This window comes from Mastigoproctus giganteus, chromosome 8, assembly GCF_048544385.1.
Source record: "Mastigoproctus giganteus isolate SK-2022 chromosome 8, ASM4854438v1, whole genome shotgun sequence".
In the NCBI taxonomy this organism is placed as follows: domain Eukaryota; kingdom Metazoa; phylum Arthropoda; class Arachnida; order Uropygi; family Thelyphonidae; genus Mastigoproctus; species Mastigoproctus giganteus.
In genome coordinates, this window is record NC_143582.1 from 34,816,779 (window position 1) to 34,837,172 (window position 20,394).

The window sequence follows — 20,394 nt, forward strand, 5'->3', positions numbered from 1 at the left end:
TTCGTAAGAGCACCCCTTTGTTCCATTCACTAATCTTGTTGCCCTTCTCTGTACTCGTTCCAGCAGCTCTACATCCTTCTTGAAATGAGGCCTCCAGACCTGTATACAGTACTCTAGGTGTGGTCTGACCATTGCCTTATACAATGGAATAATCACCTCCTTATCCCTGTTGGAAAAATTCCTGTATATCATTGACAATACTCCATGAGCTACTCTTGCAGCCCGTCTGCACTGCTCAGAGAACTTCATATCTGCCTGCACAACCACCCCCAAGTCCCTTTCATTCTGTACCACTGTCAGTGTAGTACCACAGAGTTGATACGTTGCTCTGGGGTTGCTGTTTCCCATGTGTAGTACTTTACATTTGTCAATGTTAAACTTCATTTGCCACCTCTCAACCCATCTGCTCAACCTTTCCAGATCCTGTTGCAGCAGCATAGTGTCAGTAGTGTCCTTGACAACCCTGCCAACCTTTGTATCATCTGCAAACTTGGACATTAAGCTTGATATACCATCATCAATATCATTTATAAATACAGAAAACAATAATGGACCCAACACTGAGCCCTGAGGGACTCCACTAATAACATTAGTCCACGATGAGCAGTGTCCATTGATTACCACTCTCTGTCTTCTCCCCCTCAACCACCCCTTTATCCATAGCAGCAATTTGCCTCCAATGTCACACTGCTCCAATTTGTGTAGCAGTCTTCCATGTGCAACAGTATCAAAAGCCTTTCTAAGATCCAAGTATATAATATCAAAGTTATTCCCTGCATCCAGTTCTTTTGTGACTGCATCATAGTATCCAATCAAGTTGGTCAGGCAAGACTTCCCCTTAACAAAACCATGCTGTGTCTGAGCTATAACTGAAGTCTTGTCTAAATGATCCTGCAGTGCTTCTTTAACCAGTGCCTCCATTAATTTTCCTGGAACAGAAGTTAAGCTCACAGGTCTATAATTACTTGTGTCAGCCTTTGATCCTCCTTTGTGAATTGGGGTCACATTTGCACATTTCCAGTCTATGGGTACCTCCCCTGAGTCCAAGGAAGCTCTCATAATTATGGCTAAGGGTTTGCTTACTTCCTTTGCTGCCTCCTTTAATATAACTGGATAGATCCCATCCACCCCGGGTGCCTTTCTTGTGTTTATCTTCAACAGTTTCTCCTCCACTTTACTCCCAGTTATTTCAAGATTCTGTAACTTACTGCTAGAGTTGAATACACCTCTGGCATTCCCCTTGCTGAATAACCTCCTCATGTGTGAATGTCGATGCAAAATATTCATTTAGTTTGTTAGCTACCTGAGCAGGATCATCAACAGTTGACCCATCAATATCAAGTGGACCAATCTGATTCATCCCCTTCCTTCTAGAGTTTACATAAGAAAAGAACTCTTTGCTGTTTTTCTTTGCATCCCTTGCCAAGGATTTCTCGTAATCTGCCTTCGCCTGCCTAACCTCCTTTGTAACTTGGTTGCATATCAACTTGTATCTATCATAGGCTTCTGTGTCATGTGTTAATTTGTAAGTATCCCATGCATTTTTCTTCTCTGCCATATGCCTCATTAGTTCATCTGACATCCATTTTGGCCTAAACCTTGAACAATATTTCTTAGTTGGTATGTAAAGCCTAGTAGCTTCCAAGATAAGTTCTTTGAATGCTCCCCATTTTGAATTTGCTGTTGGTAACATCATCAGTTGGTCCCACTGTATAGAATTTAAATGCTGTCTCAGTCCATCGTAGTCGCCTTTACGGAAGCAATAACCCTTCCCTTTACCCCTAATGGTAGTTACCTCTTTGAGTAAATCCCACCCAGGGATTTTAGTGGCTAGGACCTAAAATAAAATTGGAATGAGTGCGGTTGATTTTAGTTAAGTTACATTAAAGCGCTAATATGGGGTTTGACGCTGAAGTGCCTAAAAGGTCGGGCGAAATTTTTTTTTTTTTTTTTGGTGTATTTTAAATTTGGACGTGTAGGGCTATGTGCTGTGCAAGAGAAAGTGCTGGGAGGGGAGAGTGAAGGCTGGGGGTTGAAATAGAAAGAAGAGGGTCGATAGGGTAGGTGACCCCCTATTATTCAGTGAGGCATGCCCATGCCCCACCAGAGGGAAGGAATGGTGTGACAGGGGAGAGAGTAGACAGCGAGCCGTCACCTTCCCCCCCTGCCGGGTGTGGGAGAAAAAGTGTTGCACCGTTCAAGAGAGTGCAGAGCCTTAAGCGAATATGGCTCCGTCAAGGCGGCAACTTGGAGTTTCTATGCAATATGAGATTTTCGTCGATCTTCTCTGTAATCGGTAGTCTTTAGTATCCAGGTTTATCCTCCTCAGCTATGAACACTGGTCAGGTCCGTTATCAATGGCTGTGGTTCTCTTCATCATGTGAAGATCCGCATCCGTCTCCATTGGGTTATTCTTGCGTTCGCTAGGTATTAGATATTATTAGTAGTGAACAGATTCCTGAGGGAGGTTCTCCCTGAGTCCTCTCCATGCGTATTGTGTCTCGTTCTTTTTTTTTTTTTATCTGTTTCTTCTGTTGATGGCTATCAGTGTTTTACGCTAGCAAATATATTCCTCTAGTGAGTCCAGTAGATGTGATTCCAGGTACTTAGGGAGGTTGTGTATCGCGGTGATCAGTCTGCACCTGAGGTCCTCATAATGTGTGCAATCGTACATAATGTGCTCCCAGCACTCAAACTCACCACAGGCGCAGCTCGGATCCTCCTGAATTCCCAGCGCTGTCAGCTTAGCTTTAAAGGCCCCGTGTTCAGTCAGTAAATAGGTAGTGTAATGGGGTACATCCTGTCGATGTTCAGAAGGAATTTCCAGGTGATATTTCCCCTTGTTTGAGTTTGCCCAGCGCTCCTGCCAAGCTTACATCAGGTGTTTTTACAGTCTTATCTTTTCATTTTTGCGTGGTGTATTAACGTCCACAGTATAGCCATGGTATGTACAGGGTATTAATTTCTCTATGTTGTAGTTTATTCCCCTGCGCGTGATCTCTAAGTCAAGGGAGAGAGCCCCGGCCAAGACCTGCAGTGCGTGGGTACTGGTTGTTCTACAAGCACGTGTAACTGTCAGTAGGATGGTTCTTTGTGTTGCATCAAGGATGCATCGGTTTATTACAGTTGCTGTTTTGGGAAACCATATCGCTGATGGGTAAGTGATGATCGGTAGAAAGGTTGTTTTATAAAACAGTGACAGGGTGCGTTGGTTTAACCCTCAGTCCCGCCTTGCGATCCTAGCCACCAATCCAGAGTGTCTTTTAATTTTGGCTCTGATATAAGTTAGATGATGTTTAAAGGAAAGATTATCGTCAGGCAGTGGGTTCTGGTCCAGTTTTACAATATCAACATTGCCTGGTTGGCCTTTTCCTCTATCTGGGCCCTGCTATCCGCAGCAATGGTGAGGGCCAAATCACTCTTTTCAGATTCCATTCTTCACATCCATATGTGGCAACTGAAAAAATTATCGAATCAATGATTCTCAGTTTCGTCTTTGGGGACAGATCTTGATCTTTCCATAATTTCGTCAGATCAGTGACCACGTTTTAGCAATCACTTGTATTCTAAAATTCCTTTAAAACACTTACAATCTTGTAAATACCAGCCAATTTAATTGGAAATACCAATGAAAAGATCGATCGCCGCGCCCTGGTATAAAAATGGCCAGAAAACGGAACAAAGCAACAAGACACAATACTGCACAAACATGGCACGACACTAATTTTTGACCATTTAATAGAGTTCTGTATTATCACAGTGTACCACGCTGGAGTTGAACATTCAGGAGCTGCACTACATAAGATACAATACATTTCCACGAATAACTACGAGCTCTTGCATCCATAATACATTAAATAAGCAGAGCTATATTTGTCAAAGAAAGTACTTCGTGAAAATGCATAACATGGAGACACAGCCCTCGTTCGATGATTATTAGTATTAGTAATAGCCACATGGGGCAAGGAAGTCTATGGCTTATGCTGCACCAGCCAAAAATAAAAAATAAAAATAATAAAAAATAAAATAAAATGCACTAGTGTTCAAAGAAAGTGCATCACCAAGGAATTTCATATTTCTCGCCTTTTTTCGCGATGGTATGTTACATTAATGACTAGCATCAAAAATAGAAATATAAACAAAAGATCTATTAATAGTTAAGGCAAAGCTAAGTAATATTTGACATGTGCTCTCAAATTGTTCCAAAATGAGCATTTGCAACCTTTATACAACAGTTTTCATAAACAATTATGGCTAAAATTTTATTAGAAGCCCTCAATTTGCTTCAGTTTATCATTTTAAATGGAAAACAAAACGAAAAGTTCATCAGGTGCAAACTAATATTTAGTTGAATCGCCTCTGGTCCTGCTGACAGCAACACACCATCGAGGCATTGAAAAGGTAAATTTCTGAAGATAATCAATCAGTAGCGAGCTACCCTTTTTTGGGCCCGGAGGCAAAGAACATGTTCGGGCCCCTACTTAATTAATGAAAATTGCAAAAAGAGGAGACAGCCAAAGACGCCCGGTCCCTAAAGGGCCCGGGCCCTTTAATTGCCTTGCCTGCCTACATGGTAGCTACGCCACTGCAACTGATAGTTCGTGGTTCCAAACACGAATTATGAAGTTCACGAAGGGTCTTTGGTTTCTTTCTGGCAACTGCAGATTCCACACGCGGTGCCAACAGTTCTCTATAGGATTCAGGTCCAGGCTGTTTCCTGGCCAGCTAAGAGTTGTAATGGACCGGTCTTCCAACCATTTTTTCACCTGTAACAAACGTAAACACATTACTGTCGAACCTCCAATGCATAAATGAAGCTTAAAGTAACTACAGAAGTGCCTACTTACACTTTTCGCCCGATGACAAGGAGCAGAGTCGTCCTGAAAGGTGCAGTTATTTGGCAGGTTGAAATGGTCTCTAATGGTTGGCAGCAATTTGCCTTCCAATATAGCCAGGTATCCATTGGCATTTACGGAACCTTTTATAAACTGCAGGTGACCTACTCCGCGACATGAAATGCACCTCCGTATCATTTGGCTGGTAGGGAATTTCACTGTAGACATCATACAGTCTGGATGGTATTCTTCACCACGTCTACGACGAATCGTTTGTCTTCCAATAGAGCCATGCAGGTTGAATTTCTTCTCATCTGAGAAAATAACTGACTTCCACTGCTCGGGGATTCATTTGACATACTCCTCACACCAAATTAATCGGGCCTTTTTCATTTTTTGTGTGAGGAGGGGCTTCTTCTTAGGACGACGGGATACAAGTCCATTTTTGAAGAGGCATCTTCTGACTGTTACGGCACTTGCTACCACTGCTGTATGTTCTTCTCATTCTCTTTTCAGCTCAGACGAAGAAGCTTTACGGTTTTTAAGCCACAAGCGCTTCAAAACGCGGTCCTGTTTAATGAACTTTAATGAACTTTTTCACTGAGTGGCTGAGTTAGTTGGTCTCAGGTTTGGACAGCAAAGCATTTTCCCTAGGATACTCGGGTTTTTTGTCAATCAGAACAGACAAAGCGACCAGAGAACACCCTCAATTTATGGACATAATGCAAATGGGTAGAAGAGATCGTTCTCGGGTGGCCCTAATATGACAGTTTTTTTTAACGCCTGACATCAGCAGGTTTTAGAAGAGAAGTGTATTTCAAGGTTTATAGAGTAACATGATTAAATTCGAAGACATGGTAATTTAAAACCATGACGGGATATTATTTTGGATGGTCAGGTAGTCGGCATATGCTGAACAACGATGAACACCACCAAACACATCCACTGCTTGTTCAGTAAAGATCTTCCTGCAACGGAGTATGAAAATCTTGCATGAATGTCGGTGACCAGCTTCTCGGTCAAAATTATCAAAAAGCATCGACTCCCTTCTGTGATGGTATCAGTTCATAAGCGTCTAATTATTCAATGTTGCCTTAGTAGGGTTATCTAAGCGACCTAAAATATCTACGTTTTGGCAGGAATTTGTATTTTAATCTTCTCCATTCCAGATTACAAAATCTCGTGGCTTTCGTGAGCAACCGTGTCATCGTTAGAATGGACCAACTCGTCACCGCAAAACCATTTCACCTCCATACCGCGTTATAATCTCAACCAGACGTATATGTACTGGTAATTTTATATACATATAAGTTCTGGTAGTTATTTTCAATTCCGGAACAGTCTGGTTTTATTTATTTCCAGTCAAGGGTTGGCTGTACATACCTATTTCAGAAAGGTCATGGTTTCAGCGCTAATGGAAAAAGAAATACACTTCATTACGGTAAACATATAAACATAAAAAAGTAAAATTCATGTAACAAAATATGTGTATCATACGATAATCGGATTACAAAATACAGAGTTCGCGAAAACTGATACTCCATAGGTAATTATATCAAATTACAACTGTGTAACTTTTGAGCTAAGCAGGAAATCTGTGTGCCTTTAACAAACATCGCTTTTCATCAAATTTATTCGTACTGGTACTTTGTAGGCTTAAACGATGATTGTATAATTCAAACACAATGACAATAAAACAATTTTAGCAAGATCAAAGTACACTATATTAGGACAGTATAAAAAGGACCAGTAAAATATGAAGGTGACGAAAATAAATCAATTAAAATGCACAGAATAAATTAAAACAAGAGTTTTCGAAGTTAGTGAGCCCTTATTTCGGTAATAAAGCCTGACACATTTCGTATCTTTATATAAAGGTGCTTCAAGTTCCAACTGGTGATGGAACGGATATGTGATGATATGGGATTTCAACATACATAAACAAAATAATAGAAGAAAAACGTAAAAAAAGATGAATCAATCTGATTATGAATGGCAGTGCTCCAACTAACTTTCACTTGCCAGTGACTCACCGCTGGAAATCACAGATTTTCATTGTTTTGTGAAAACAGAAAATATTTATGCATACTTACTGCTGCTTAAACTTTTTCCTGATCACAACTGACAAATTCCTTTGTATAGTACTTATCTTGGAGTAATCGGAAAGAATCTTCAACTTCCCCAATATTTGTTACTAGAGCGGAGAAACAAGAACTTTTTAAACTTCCTTACATACTTGTTGTTATAATAACAAAAGAACTATAAAGTGACCTACAAACAACTTAATACAGTGGTTCCCAAAATACTGAGATCAACGGACCCTTTCAAAAATAAAAAAAAGTTTAAAAACGCTTCAAAAATCAAAAAAATTTTGCGGACCCCTATATATATGTGTGTGTTTCTTTGCGTGTGTGTATATATGCATGGACACTGGGTTTTCTGAAAAGAAAACTCAAAGTTTTATAATTAAAACAACTCAACTGTATTTATATTTTTACGTAAATATATAATAATAACTTTATTTGTCATCAATTTGCTAAACGGATCCAGAGGATCCGTTTCGCAGACCCCCTCCCCCGTAACTGGTCTACGGACCTCCCAGGGGTCCGCGAACCCCAGTTTGGGAAACGCTGACTTAATACATACGAGTATATTACCTGCATAGAGAATCTTTCAAATCCTTGAAAGGTCACTGAGCAGATTAGTTTCTGGATTGAATCACATTTTACTTCTTGATTCGTAATGAGGTACAGATGGAATTATTTTTTCTGTCTAATCCTTTCAGTGAATGGCCATTCATAAACCAGGAATGAAGCTTCAGCTCAAAAATTTTACGAACCTTTTATCAGTTCTCGCGAAATGTTTAAAACATGCAGAAAGTCTTCTAAAGTCGTCTTATTGCTTGTTCAGAAATGGTGTGCAGAGCTTTCCCAGGTCGATCCTCATCGCTATCCTGGCAACTGGCACGATAATTACGATCGCCTGGATTCTACTATCGTCTAGACGGGATTCGAACTCAAAGACAGGAGAACTGCATGGGTTTTCATCCCGTAGCTCGGGTTTTTCATCCAGCTAACCAGCAAACCAACTCTAAATGCATTCAGTTCACAAACATAACATGCAGCGTCTCATAACCTTAGCTATACCCCTGAGGGACAGTCATCTCTGTGAAAAAAAGAAAGTGTTATTATTATTATTTTTTATCTTTTTATTGTTTAATAGCATCATACTCCATCATACCCACCCATATACAAATATAATTCAATATAAACATATTACATAATAAAATAATGACAAACAAATTGTAAATATTGTAATTATAAAAATTATATAAATAAAAAATAAATAAAAATGAAGAATTTTTAAATAAAAGTTATAGATAAATAGAAACTTACAAGAGTTCATAAAAGTAAGAGATATCAAGGAATGGATCTAGGTCCGAAGTGTTACATTTCGAAGTTTAAATAATGGACATAGGCGTCATAATCATTAGATATAAACGAAAATTTATGCTGGTGATTCTTCCTGGAACATCTAAATAAATAAAATGAAGAAATTCGGAATAACAAATAGCAAAGATTTATAAAAATCCATCACTATAGCTAACATTTATATATATAAAAAAGTCGATATGTAGTTGCACGCCTCTACGTGAAGCGTGCATTAGTTTTTTCCCCCCTCACAGTGATTGCAAATAAAAGGAACGAAAGTGAAAACGAATTTATCATGATTGAATAATGAGTGAGCAACAATTCCCTTGCGCAATTTGAACAAGCCCTTCCTGAACCAGCTGTCACTCCAAAAGATTATGCCCAGTCTTCGCCCAGTGCTTTATCAAAGAAGTTTGTTTTTCAATAGCTACATAAAACCGAACCAGTAGTAATGACAGTTATTAATTACATTATTATTCAAAGGGATGTTTTATTATTATTATTTTTTTTTTTTGACCTACTGTCCTACTAAACTGGAAAAGATGCTGTGTTAAGAAGGAAAGGGGTTGTGGAGTTTAACTTATAGAATTCTGGACAAAGCATACCTCTTTATTGTGCGGATGGTTCTACAGCCATAGCAACATTAAGATTAAGACATTAAGATTACATCACTAACATGTTTTTAAGACAAAACGCTGTGTTGAAATTTGGAAACGAAACGGATCTCAAGTCAGCTTATTCTTATAAACCCATTCCATTATTGGATTAGTGCAGATAAAGAATTTCTTTCACACGGTGTCACAAATACTTGCTTAAAAATGTATAATCAAGTTCTGTAAATAAATGTGATGTAAATATAAAAACTAAAATAAATAAAATAGACTGATATTGAGGCTGATCACTTCAGATTTGTGACACTATCAGAAATAGGTAGGATATATTTATTTCATCCTTTGAGAAGGTTTCGCTACTTCTCATTCGTTTGGAGAATTCTCAGTTCGAGTTCTGTCGATGATTGGAGGAATTTATAAACAACAACTATTGGAAAACTGCTTTTTCGATCGTAGCAGACTGGGTTTTCTAGTTTAATAATAAAAAAAACTGCAAGTTACATATTTGTTCAGACATAGGACGACCGGGATTGTCCCGATTTTAACAAGAATTAACACGTACATACTAAGTTGAATAAGCAAAATTTTAATTGATCTACAAATTTCCTTACCTTGTGCTAACGGTGCCAAGATGGGTATTTGGACAGATTCAGAAGCAGCTATAAGGAAAAAAATGAAAATAAAAGCTGTTTCACTTTCTTGAATATATGTTTGTTATGGGAACATAATAAATAATTTAAATTTGTTGGATTTTAGGAGCATTACAGACTAAGGCAATATTGCTCCATGAATACTGTCTGTAAATTGGGTGTATTGTATGGTCGATTTTCTGTATGCTGGACGAAAAAATCCAGTTTCCGGGAGGAAAAACCAGGCTACCCTCTCCTGAGACTCACTAACTCAGCCACGTTGTGAAAAAAGGCCTATAAAATTTCCTCGGATATATCAAATCCAGACGTAGTCGCTTTTTCTCCCTCCTATTCCTTGATTCTTTTGACAGAAAAATTAATGACACATAAATAAAGAATTCCCTACCCGGTAGTTGTTGTTGTTGGATTTTAGGGGCATCAGAGACTAAGGCAATATTTCTCCATGTATATTGTCTGTAAATTGCGTATGTTTTATGGTCGATTTTCTGTTTTCTGGCCGAAAAAACTCAGTTTCCGGGAGAAAAAATCACGTTACCCTCGCCTGAGACCGACTAACTCAGCCACGGAGTAAAAAAAGCCCATTAAAGTTCCTCGCGTCATCGACGGGATTCGAACCCGGGCCTTTTCCAGCAGGTGTGGGAAGGACGGTGGCGATACCACTGTGCTACCCACGCAGACAAATTTTACATGACCATCGGCACATGTCTAAGGTCTCCGCACGATGTGTTCTGACCCCTTTGCGGAAGCAATGTCGAATGCAATGTTCTCGCCAACTGTTGGATTTGTGTAATGCGGACGTTGAGAACTTTTTTTGATCGGTTGGTGACAAATGACGAATGTTAGGTGTATCAGTATGATCCGGAGACTAACGACATGTCAAAGCAGTGGAAGAACACCTCTCTCCACCTCCCAAAGTTACGCGATGCTTTGAAGGTGAAAAGGCGTGGAATCTTAACCAAAGGTGTCCATCTTCTGTAAGACAATGCACCGGCTCACTCGGCCGTTGCCACCACCAACTTTGTTGCCCAGTGCGGCTTCTGACCTAGCACCGTCAGACTTCTTATTTCCAGAAATGAAGAAACCATTGGGTGGACGCCGCTTTCATTCGTCTCAGGAAGTCATCAATGAAATGGAAACGTTGTTTCAAGCAAAAAGTGCGGACTTCTATGATCAAGGCATTAAACAACTAATCCATAGATGGGAGAAATATGTTACTATGCATGGAGAGTACGTAGAAAAGGATTAAAGTTCCTGTGAAGTTTTACCTTTCTAGGGCTGTTATTTCTAGGTAAGGGTACGAACTTTTTGATATCCCCTCGTATTATTGATATCTTTAATTTGGTAATAAAATATTCTTGAAAATTCACTTTGTAGGTATTTTGAGAATCTATGATGGAAAATTTTGTAGTTAGTACTGTTAATATGTTCAGTACTTTTTATAAAAGGTCCATATAAAAAGCAGTACTTTAAATTTTACTCGGCGTATTAGGTCGACTTGTAAAATGTATTGAAACAATGCGCTGGTTTCTTACCTCAGTTATAGGGTAGACTGAAATATATACATATTTTCTACCTATACTATAGCAGAAAGAAAAATAACAGATGGCTCAAAGTCGCTCAGTTGTCTTCCGCTCAGCACTAACACTGTGGGAAAGAAAGCCTTGTGTAGCGGTTCCCAAACTGTGCGCCGCGGCGTCCCGCAGCGCCGCAGCAAACTCAGAGGGGCGTCCGCGGGATATTTTAAAATTTCGAGGGAAACACAGCGATACTCGACATCTGTCGGACACCACGTGAACTACTAGCTCGAGGTAGTTCACAGTTTCAACCTTACTTATTAAGTTGTTTGGACCTAACTACTTAACAAACGGAACTGTTAGGTTTATTCCTTTTGGCCTAGGGGCGCCGTTAAAAAATTAGTGGGACACTAAGGGCTCCGTAAACAGAGAAAGTTTGGGAACCTCTGGGCCCTAGTGAGCGACTTTGAGCATGGACATGTGTTTTTGTAATGGGCAGCACCTGGAACGTCAGTTCATCTCCGCCTCGTATCTCTGTGAAGAACAGTAGCACTGTAGAAGGGCCAGAAATGAGTAGTGTATGTTTGTGTGTATTATGTGTGTTCTGTTGTTGTGTCTGACCGCTTGGCTACCCAAAAGCATCAGTCATCTGGACAGATGATTCCGGGTACTCGTCCACACCAGGGAAGGTGGGCCAGTCCTAATGGAGCTCGTACTGTCTCAATTCGAGACTCTGACCCACCTGATGTTGGCAAAAGATGGGCCAGATTCTCTGGGGGCCCACTCCAGAGGGAGTAAGCGACTTTGAGCGGTCTGTTATTTTGTTCTCTGGTGTAGCGTCAGAACAAAGCATCCATATTTCCACAACAAAGCATAGAGGGAAACTGAAGGAATGCGCAGTTAATTGCACTTTCTTTTAATGCATGATACGTACTGCGCATTTTACTGAGCAAACGACTGCAGTTTTACTCAGTTCAAATATTCAGCCTTTCAACTGTATGAATTGCGCAGTTTACTCATTTTTAAGACAGTTTTGTTGTCGCGCAGTTAATGTGGACATTTGTTCGTCTATGGCACACTTAAAACAGTGGCGGTTATAAAATGAGCGATTATATTGTCTTTTCTAACTTTAAAAATTCAATAACTCAAAAACTATAGGCCCTACCAAGGAATACAAAAAAAAAAAAGCTGTTTAGTGATGGTCTATAGTTTTAATAATTGCAGATTTTTAAAGTGGAAAAATACTTTTGCCACGTTGTATCTATAAAACGAATGACAGCATTGAATAGGAGCACAGCTTCGACTTTTCGAATATCCTATCCTGAAAGTACAGAAAAATGTCTTTGTGAAATCTATTCGCACAGGTGAGCCCTTATGGGCAGCGGGTTCTCTCTCTTTCTCTCCCTCTCCATTACTGGTTAAGTATATTATCACAAATGCATATTTTATGTATTGCTATGGATATAAAGTTACCATTCCGTTCGTGTCCTTTTATTCCTTTGGTGTGACCCTTTGGTCTGACCCACATTCGGGAACTTGCACTAGTTTTCCTAGCAGCATATCAGTTTTACCGCCCACTCTTGTAGGCGTGCAGTCACCAAAGTTAAAATTCTGTTGGCTTCTTCAAAGTTCTTTGAAGAGATGAAGTTTAAGGGCTTTATGTGTTGTCTACCTTAGTTTTTTTTTTTTTTTTTTAAATACTTTCGTATTAGCATTTAGAGTATACTGAATAATTCTATTAAATCCTTCTGAGAGTGTGTAGAAAATATTATTATTATTTATTTATTTTTTGTACAGTACACTATTTAAAATCTCTGTTTATTCGTGTATTAGTTTTGTTCACTGTGTGTTTTTGGCCTAGTGAATAAAGAGAAAGAAATAATGAAAAGACTAGGATTACTAGAATCAGATAATTGAATCTTTACTCATTTCAGCAATCAGCACTGTAGATCACAATTCTGAAATGCAGAGGCATAAGTTTCACGTGACACATTTTAGAAGGGCGTAATTCACAAATTGCATAAGTTAACAAAATTTATTTCGTTTGATTTTTGTAAAGTGTACAAAATAAGCTGCTTTCGACTAAAACTAAAACTACTACGCCGATCATAGATTACAAGAAAATATGTAACAAACAAAGCATTTTGTATATCGATTGAATTTTATCTTTGATTTTTACGTACATTTATTATGTAACTTGAAATAAAAACGTAATTAAAAAAGAGAATTAAACTTTTATCCATTAATAAAACAATGTGTTTTTACTTTATCTAGAAATATTAAAAAAATACAAAAGTGGCTAAAAATTCAATGTACACTTGCATAGGATAGACCACCCTTGACAATTCTATTAATAAGGATCAGCTTCTTCACTGTGGCAAAAGCTGATCGCCCATAGGAGATCAGTTTTTGCCACAGTGAAGAACCAATCCTAGATGAATGGCCAAGCGGGTAGCAAGTGGTTATAATCACCGTCCTTCTCACGGCAAGCGAAAAAGGCCCAGGTTCGAATCCCTGACACAAGGAACATTTATAGGCTTTTTCACTTCATAGTTAAGTTACTCGCTCAGGCTAGGATAGCAAGGTTCTTTCTTCTTGAAACTTGAGTTGTTCGTCCAGCAAAACAGGCAAACCGATTAGAGAACACAAGCAATTTATGGTCATAATACATGCACGTGAATGGATGAGGTTGTTCTCCGGTAACCTTAATATTACAGTGTTTTTTTTTTTAGTCTTAGATGAATTCCGAGCGAAGTTTCCACTAGGAACCTAACCCCACTGAGTATTGCTCCATTAACTATGCATTTTATAACTTACGTATGCTACCGAAATAACCTTTTTTTTTTTTTCATTTCGCCAAAATAACTTTTTTTCATTCCACAGTGTTATTTCGTTAACACCGTGCAATAAAATGATTAATTATTTAAAAGGCTGTCATTAACTTTTTAGAAAATTGCTGTGTATGCAATTGTTTTCTAATCTGTGGTACAACGAATATTCCTCCTTTGAGCTATGCATCCTTTAATTTTATAAAATTTTACTTTAAATAGTTAAAATCACCATTTTCTTTGTCCAAAATCTGGGCAAAACTTTTCATTAAGTCCAGCATAAAACGGAGGAATGATTATCGCGGATCCGCTAATGGTACTTATTCGATATTGCTTTTCCTATGAATGAACCCTTCTCCCGCTGGCCAGTCCTTGAAACATAGCGCTGTTCTGCTGCTCAGCTAACCCAGAAGCACAAGAAACATCGATATTTGGTAAATTCTTCCCCACCCAATAATATAAATAAATTTGAGATGTTTTCAAAATCTCAATATAATTGTCAGCGCTGTTCCTTATATTTTATTGCATTCGTTATTTAGGATATATTGTACACTAAGGGGCACTTAATTAGGTACACTAACCATTTTCATTCAGTAACAGCATCACTCTCGTACTCTATAAAAGTGGGCAGATAATATGTAGGGACGCTGTATGTGTGCAATTCAGTACGAGAAGACAAGATGAAAGATTTAAGTGACTTTGAATGTGGCATGCTAGTCGGCGGCAACTTACCCACGCCGGCATGAGTTTTTCGGAAATTACAACCCTGCTGGAATTTTTACGTATGACTGTATTTCGGGTGATCGGTATTGGTCCAATAATCAAATAACATCCAGTCACCAGCCGATAATCAAATAACAACTCAGTACAACAGTAGTAATGGTGTTGTTATTGTTGTTGTAGGACTTAGGAGCATCAGCGACTAAGGCCATATTGCTCCGTGTATACTGTTTGTAAATTGCATGTGTTCTGTTGTCGATTTTCTGTTTGCTGGACGAAAAACCTGACTTTCCGGGAGAGAAAAAAATCATGCTACCATCGCCTGAGACCGATTAACTCAGCCACCTTGTGAAAAAGGCCATAAAAAATTCCTCACGTCATCGATGGGACTCGAACTCAGGCCTTTTCCACCCGGTGTGGGGAGGACGGCGATTTTGTGCTACTCACGAGGGCACAGTGGTAATGAAAGAAGCATTTCAGAATGCACACCTCTTCGTACCTTGTCACGGATGGGGTATCGCAGCTAAAGATTGAACCAGATGCTACTCCCGCGAGTAGCCGACCGGGCTAGCCGGTTGGGTAAAGTGCCTGCCTGGCAACCCGCTGGTTCGAATCCCGCCTCGGGCTTGGATCAAAGTACTGCAAAAACCTTGGGAGGTGCATTATGACCACAGAAGCCGATGCGCCAACAACTACAAAAAAAAAAAAAAAAAAAATTAAATTGTTATATTAGGGTTACTCGTAATTGATTACATAAACCCGTATCTGTAAATTGCATGTGTTCTCTGCTCGAATTGCCTGTTTTGCTGGACAAAAAAACCCCAGTTTCTGGAGGGAAAACCAGGCTATCTACTCCTGAGACTGAATAACTCAGCCACGAAGTGAAAAAAGCCCATTAAAGTTCCTCGCCCCAGCGACAGGATTCGAACCCGGGCCTTTTCCACCCGGTGTGGGGAGGACGGTGACGATAGCACTGTGCTACTCGCGCAGACCTGCTCGCGGTACAGTTAGAGTGGGTTCAAGAACATCAAAGAAATGTAAAAACGTGGTCTGGCACAAATTCTATTTCCTGCTGTTTGGCGATGACGAAAGGACCAGAATAAGGCGAAAACAGCATGAGTCCATGGACCCCATCTTGCCACGTGCCAACAATGCAAGCTGGTAGCGGCAGCTTAATGGTGCGGCCAGTGTTATCGTGGTGCACGTCGGTTTCCTTGATACCAGTGAGCAACGTTTGGATGCTACAAGTAAAATGTAGATTGTTTCCGACCAAGCGCATCCCATCTTTACTACAGTGTTTTGATCTCCGAATGAGTGCTTCCAGCATGATAATGCGTCATCTCACGCTCGGTGGGTAACATAGTTAGTATAATCACCATCCTCCCCACACCAGGTGGAAAAGAGGGTTCTAATCTCGTCAATGATGCGAGGAATCACGTTGTGAAAAAGTCTCATGAATTTTTTTTTTCTCACAACGTGGCTGAGTTAGTTTGCCATAGGCGAAGGTAGCGTGTTTTTTTTTTTTTTCAACCGGAAACTCGGATTTTTCTTCAAGCAAACAGGCAAACTGACCACTGAAAACACCCAATTTAGCGTCAATAAATAAGGTGCAATGTGGCCTAAGTCTCTGATATGCTTAAAACTATACAACAAACAACAATAGCGTCATCTTACATGGTCAGAATTATACAGAACTGGTTCCAGGAATATGTGCGTGAATTTAGTCTACTGTGATGGCAGTCTCAATCCACAGCTCCGAATTCAATTATGCATCTGAGGGATGGGGGTGGAGCGAGGTATTTGGGGTAGGTAGAGATCCACATCCATTCAACTCCAAACAACTGTGAGAAGCAATTAGTCAACTTGGATCCGTGTTCCGATGGCACAATTTCGAGACCTCATTGAATCCACGGTCCTGAAGTGTAAAGGAGGATTTGCTTGCTATTAGGTAGCTCAAACTAATAAAGTAGTTAGTCAGCTACTATCATAAGTTTCGGGCATTGAAGGCTTCGTGTTTCTGTCATGTAAGAAAACTGCCTTTAAATTTATTTTAGATACGTGGTCAACTTTTTTCAGCTTTGTGTTCAAATTGCAAATTGCAATTTGAACACAAAGAATTGCGTTCAAATTGCAATTGGGCTTAAATTGTGTGCAGACTGTGCTCAAATTGTGTGCAGGATTTCTATACCTACACACTATAGAAATCCTTCCTGCATACCACAAAATATAAATGAACAATTTTTTATTTCTCTTTTTAAATACAGAAATTCTTGGACTATCAGCCAACAAATTCCATTTTTGTAGGTCTTCATTCCAAAAGTTCTGTCTATGGCTTTGATACATTTAAATCTTTAAGCTTACATTGTTCAATTAAGTGTTTCTTTGTTACTCTCTGGTACGTAGTTTGCATTTCCATAGACTTTTCTTATTGATCATCGGGAATGGAAAGTTCATTTCACATTGTTGGCCTTACGTGGATAGGATGACCTTCTATATCATGTGGGAATGGTTTCATTGTTAAATGTAGTATGGATATTCGATTTTATATTTTTGCTGTTGAAAGTTTTTTAATGAACAGCAGTCTTTATGGTTGGTTTCTTTAAGCCACGTTATGGGGACAGCGACGCATCCGCTTCCTTTTTTTCATCCATTTATGCACAGCATACATACCTAACTTCTGCCAAGTTAGGATACCAGTGGGTCTCCCAAGTGGTATCCAAAGTGAAGATAATCAACATGTTTAACCATTTTTGTTAACAGACCGACATTGTGATTTTGTTGTAAAATTTGCATCCATAACAAAAATTATCCATTGAATTAACACAATCATGGTGATGTTGTTTCTCATACTGATTGTCACAAAACCAACTTTACAGAAATATATAAAGATAAACGAAAACAATAAAACACAAAATCGGCCTTAAATGCGCACATGTGACAACTGATGTGTAACATGTACGAACTTGTTACAACAGGCTTTCATAACTGATGGCTAATTAATCGCATTTTTTTCTTGGAGAGATAATTGTGAAAATCTAAGTTGAAGTTTATTCACTGTCACGCGATTTACTTCATGGAGAAGCATGGAGGCCATGATCGAATCAAATTTCACAAAATCGTGTGTCGTAGAAATAATGTTTTACTTACACATCACCTCATAATATAACTTCAACTTACGAAGTTCAAGCTCAATTCACAATTAAGCTGTAATCACATAATTACACTGTTGAATGATGAGTGTTGACTTCACACTGATATTATTTAGTTACTTAATTGGAATTCGGCCGAATAACAAAAAGACACCGATATTGTGGCTACACACCCATCATGGTCAACGATGAAATTTGCACTGCGCGCTTTACAGTGACTTTGATTCGTTTCACCTATATAAAATGTATATTGGCAAGTTGCAATATGCTGGTTGCCAATGGCAACCAACTACCAGATATTCATTACAATGCAAAATGTGTCACAGCCTGGCGCACAGTGAGGCCTACGGTTAATTAAACTTCAAGGTTGGAAACGATTTCGTGTTTTTATTCGTTTTTATTGAAATGATTACTGGAAATAGAGGCGCATACTACACTGGTGTGCAAAATTTATGGATCAGTACGGATTTTACCTGTAGCTTCTCATAGGAGTGGCCTGGATATGGGAAAAGCATACCAAAGGAACCTCGTGAGGTACAGAAATGGTGAAGGAAACAACATTGACACAACAACGGAAACAAAACGGTACAGAGGGACTTTATTCAAAAATACCAACATAGCACCGGCTGCCATGATACAGATGCATCACTGCGAAATTTTGGAACAAAGGGAAGAGGTGGTCCTCAGTAGGAGATATGGCCACCCCTAATGTTGATGCAGGCTTTGCACCACCTGTCCATACTTAGAACAATGTTGTTGATAAGTTCTTGAAGTAACATCGTCCATTCCTCTGTCAGCGCCATCTTCAGCTGGTAAACATTTTCTGGTGGGTGTGGACGTGCTGCTAGGCGTCTCCCCAGAGAGTCCCATATGTGTTCGATGGGATTTAGACCGACGAACGGGCAGACCAATCCGTACGAACAATGTCCTCACTTTCCAAAAGCATATCAACAGCTGCAGTGCGATGGGGTGTGGCGTTATCATCCGTAAACACGAACTCGGGGCCAATGGCACCTCGGAACAGACGCACATGGGGAAGGATTACCTCAGTACAGTAGCGTGCATCAGTTACAGTACCGCCTTCCAGTATCTGGAGTTGTGTACGTCCTTCCAAGATAACGCCTCCCCAGACGAGACCACCTCGACCCATATCGATCCCTTTCAGTGATTTTTGCGGGGTGATACCGTGTGCCAACCTCTTGCCAGATTAGCTAACGTCCAGAATCGCTGCTGAGACTGAATCTACTCTCATCAGTAAAGAGTACCTTAAGTAAAGATTTTGTGGTTGTAACCTTTAGAAATAGTGTTGGTCCTTAAGTTTTGCACACCAGCGTATATGCGGATCCTGTTAATAAAAATATTCATTGTGTTGCATTGTTCTTCACAAAATTTCATATAATTCCGTTCACTTTATATCTAGATTTAAATAGCTGGGGGTGCTGCAGTGTCGCAGTGCCTATGGACGAGCCGCCCCTAACTAAAGTTCCTCGCGTCATCGACAGGATTTGAACCCGGGCCTTTTCCACCCGGGGAAAAGGCTCGGGTACTTTTCTATGTGGGGAGGACGGTGACGATACCACTGTGCTACCGCGCAAAAATACCTGTTGATCAAAGAAAGTGTGTCATATTACAACTACCAACCCCAGGCTGTACTAGAGCTCCCTACTCACAAACTATACTGGGACCGCGCAATAATTACAGACAACACCATCCCACACAACTGACCAAACATAACCTAACCCTCGTCGACAAGTAGGAAAAGGCTACCTACCTGATTGACACAGCGGTGTTCAACATCAGCAACCTCCAGAAAAACTACGAAGAAAACTACGCAATGCTGCTCCGGAATGAGCAGCAGTGCGTAGCACACGCTTCTTGATTAGACCAGGGTTCGAGCCCGTGACCACCAAATACGGAGGATGCGGAAAGGTCAGGGAATGACTACCGCTTTTCCCCGGAGCAATATGGCCCTAGTTGCTAATGCTCCTAAAAACCAATAATAACAGTAAACTGGGGGAGGGGTGATATTCGCATTCAGAGGTTAAGACAGGAACATGTGTCCGGTTTGTTTGTTTGTTGTTTGTTATTTGGTTTTTAGGAGCATTAGCAACTAAGGCCATATTGCTCCGGGATATGCGGTGGTCATTCCCTGACCTTTCCGCATCCTCCGTATTTGGTGGTGATGGGCTCGAACCCCGGTCTAATCAAGAAGCGTGTGCTACGCATTGCTGCTCCTTCCCACCTGGCTACGGAGGCGCCTACATGTGTCCGGTGGTTACATGGAGCACATGTACGCTTAACCTGAAAGCTACAGAACTTAATGTTTATTATTTTACATACTTGAAAGTTGTGGAATACCGAAGTGTCCTAAATTAAAGGATATTATTTTACCAAAAGTGCTGTAAATTACAAAACATGAGAAATATGTACAAAAATATAAAGGATTGAGGCAGTCCATCACCGGTTGTTGCCCGTGGTATTTCTTCAATCTTGACTGTCCTAGCGCTCACAGCCAGGCGTCTTTGGAGTAATAGATGCCAAGAGAGGGGACCAGTGATGCTTCACTTCATTTTACATCCATCGTGTCATGGGAAGCATTGTCGTAGCAATTTTTCTTCTGGTGGTCTGCCATAATTGTAAGTTTGTACACGTGTCC